The sequence below is a fragment of the Scyliorhinus canicula genome, chromosome 4 (genome assembly GCF_902713615.1).
Source record: "Scyliorhinus canicula chromosome 4, sScyCan1.1, whole genome shotgun sequence".
Lineage (NCBI taxonomy): Eukaryota > Metazoa > Chordata > Chondrichthyes > Carcharhiniformes > Scyliorhinidae > Scyliorhinus > Scyliorhinus canicula.
Window position 1 is genome coordinate 233389614 of NC_052149.1, and position 3879 is coordinate 233393492.

Here is a 3879-nt window from a genome sequence, read left to right on the forward strand (position 1 = left end):
TGTGAAGCAACAGTGCTAACCACTGTGGTACCGTGTAGCCCATTAGACAGATAGTTAAAGGAGGTGGTGTAGCTTTGCTGGTAAAGGAATGGGTCAGTGCCGGACTGAGGAATGATACAGGCATAGGAGATCAAGAGGCGGAATCAGTTTGGGTAGAACTAAGAAATAGCCAAGGAAAGGCAGAGTCCCTGGTGGGAATAATCTGTAGGTCCCCAGACAGTAGTTACGCAGTGGGGCACAGTATAAGCCAGTGAATATTGGAGGTTTGTCAGAAAGGTCGACAATAACAATGGGTGATTTTAATGTGCATATAGGCTGGATAAATCAATTGGCAAGGGTGGCCTTGAGGGAGAGTTTATTGAATGTTAACAATATGTTTTGGAACCAACAAGCTATTCTGGATTTGGTATTGTGCAATGAGGAGGGATTAATTAATTACCTCATAGATAGTCCTTGAGTCTATATTGCTTTTAAAAACATTTTTAAAGTACCCAATTATTTTTTCCAATTAAGGAGCAATTTAGCATGGCCAATCAACCAAACCTTCACATCTTTGGGTTGTGGGGGTGAAACCCAGGCAGACTAGGGGAGAATGTGCAAATTCCACACGGACAGTGAGCCAGGGCCGGGATTCGAACCCGGGTCCTCAGCGCCGCAGTCTCAGCGCTAACCACTGCGCCACATGCCGCCCAGAGTCTGCAGTGCTAACCACTCTGCCGTCGTGCTGCCCTAAGGACAGGACAGTTGATCGGTGGTTGCAGTTGTTTAAGGATGATGTGGAGATGCCGGCGTTGGACTGGGGTGAACACAGTAAGAAGTCTTTCAACACCAGGTTAAAGTCCAACAGGTTTGTTTCAAACACTAGCTTTCGGAGCACTGCTCCTTCCTCAGGTGAATGAGGTTCAGATTCACCTGAGGAAGGAGCAGTGCTCCGAAAGCTAGTGTTTGAAACAAACCTGTTGGACTTTAACCTGGTGTTGTAAGACTTCTTACTGTTGTTTAAGGAGATATTAAATTCCTCCCAACTAAAATATATTCCAGAAAGGATGTAAATGGGGAAAACAAACCTTCCATGACTAAACAAGGAAGTTAAAGATAACATAAATAAAAACAAGGTGGCACGGTGGCACGTTGGTTAGCAGTGCTGCATCACGGCGCCGAGGATCCGGGTTTGATCCCGGCCCTGGATGACTATCGGTGTGGTGTTGCACATTCTCCCCGTGTCTGTGTGGGTCTCACCCCCACAACCCTAAGATGTGCAGGGCTAGGTGGATTGGCCACGCTAAATTGCCCCTTAATCTGAAAAAAAAGAATTGGATACTTTAAATTTAAGGGAAAAAAAAGGCATACCATATTGCAAAGGCCAGTGGCAGGCTGGAAGACTGGAACATTTTTAAAGATCAACAAAAAGTTACTGAAAAAGTTATAAAAAGAGCAAAGGTAAATTATGAATGAAAACTAGCGCAATGTGGGCATCACAGTAGCACAGTGGTTAGCGCTGTTGCTTCACATCTCCAGGGTTCCAGCTTCGATTCCCGGCTTGGGTCACTATCTGTGCGGAGTCTGCACGTTCTCCCCGTGTCTGCGTGCATTTCCTCCGGGTGCTCCGGTTTCTTCCCACAAGTCCCGAAAAGACGTGCTGTTAGGTGAATTGGACATTCTGAATTCTCCCCCGTGTACCCGAACAGGCGCCGGAATGTGGCAACTAGGGGCTTTTCACAGAAACTTCATTGCAGTGTTAATGTAAATCTACTTGTGACAATAAAGATTCTTTAAAAAAATATTTAAAAGATAGCAAAAGCTTCTATAAGTATATGAAAGGGAAGAGTGTAGCTAAAGTGAAAGTTGGTCCCTTCACGGATGAGACCAGGGAGTTAATAATGGGGAACACAGAGATGGCAGAGATGCTAAATCCCCTTTTTAAACAGAAGGTTTGAATTCCTTCCAGAAAGCAATGATCTCTTTTAAGTTACCAAGCAGTCTGGAAACAGCTTTTAAAATGAAGACAGAGAAACACTTCTTTCAACCTGTGCAGTTCAAACCAGCTCCAAACTTAAAGCGAAAGTGAAAACTCACAGAGCCACAGCCCAGCTCCACCCACACAATGACATCACTGAAGTCATGTGATAAGACAAATACATTTCTTAAAGGGACGCCCCCATGACAGTGCGGAGTCTGCACTTCTTCTCCGTGTCTCTGTGGGTTTCCTCCGGGTGTTCCAGTTTCCTCCCACTGTCCAAAGATGTGCAGGTTAGGTGGATTGGTCATGATAAAATTGCCTATATTGTCCAAAAAGATGAGGTGGAGTTACTGGTTTTAGGGATAGGGTGGAGGTGTGGGCTTAAATAGGGTGATATTTCCAAGGGCCGGTGCAGATTCGATGGGCCAAATGGCACTGTAAATTCTATGATAAATGGGTCTTTTTCTGGTTGGCAAGTTGTAACTAGTGGGGTACCACAGGGTACTGGCCTTGGGCTAAACTATTTACAATCTATATCAATGACATGGATGTAGGGATAGAAGATACTACAGCCAAATTTGCAGATGACACAAAAATAGATGGGATAGTAAGTTGCAATGAGGAAATAAGAAATTTAGAAATGGATATAGATAGGTTAGGCCGGGAAACGGACCAAAATTTGGCAGATAGAGCTTAATATGGATGAGTGTGAAATTATTCATTTTGGTCGAAAAATTGGAAAGGCAACTTAATATCTAAATGGCGAGAAACATCAGAATGCTTTAGTGCAGAGGGATCTGGGTAGCCTCATGCATGCATGACAAAAAACTAGTGTGCGGATGCAGCAGGTAATAAGGAAGTCAATTGGAATTTTGGTCTTTGGGTAAGTGCAAGTCGGTTTAAAACAGAAAACTGTGTACATTCCCTTGGCCGCAGAAAAATACTTTTCACTGCACTTCGGTACATATGACAATAAATCAAATCAAATCAAATTAAAGTCGCGGCGGGGTCTGGGTGATTGATGGCTGGGCAGTGGGCGGAGTCGGGGCGGGGTCTGGGCGATTGATGGCTGGGCAGTGGGCGGAGTCGCGGCGGGGTCTGGGTGATTGATGGCTGGGCAGTGGGCGGAGTCGGGGCGGGGTCTGGGCGATTGATGGCTGGGCAGTGGGCGGAGTCGGGGTGGGGTCTGGGCGATTGATGGCTGGGCAGTGGGCGGAGTCGCGGCGGGGTCTGGGTGATTGATGGCTGGGCAGTGGGCGGAGTCGGGGCGGGGTCTGGGCGATTGATGGCTGGGCAGTGGGCGGAGTCGGGGTGGGGTCTGGGTGATTGATGGCTGGGCAGTGGGCGGAGTCGGGGCGGGGTCTGGGTGATTGATGGGTGGCCTGGTGGGCGGAGTCAGGGGCGGGGTCTGAGTGATTGACGGCTGGTCAGTGGGCGGAGCCGGGCGGGGTCTGTGTGATTGACGGCTCGGCAGTGGGCGGAGTCGGGTCTGGGTGATTGACGGCTGGACTGTGTCGGGGCTGGGTCTGGGTGATTGACGGCTGGGCAGTGGGCGGAGTCGAGGCGGGGTCTGGGTGATTGACGGCTGGGCAGTGGGCGGAGTCGGGGCGGGGTCTGGGTGATTGACGGCTGGGCAGTGGGCGGAGTCGGGGCGGGGTCTGGGTGATTGACGGCTGGGTAGTGGGAGGAGTTGGGGCGGGGTCTGGGTGATTGACGGCTGGGCAGTGGGCGGAGTCGGGATGGGGTCTGGGTGATTGACGGCTGGGCAGTGGGCGGAGTCGGGGTGGGGTCTGGGTGATTGACGGTTGGGCAGTGGGTGGAGTCGGGGCGGGGTCTGGGTGAATGACGGTTGGGCAGTGGGTGGAGTCGGGGCGGGGTCTGGGTGTTTGACGGCTGGGCAGTGGGCGGAGTCGGGGCGG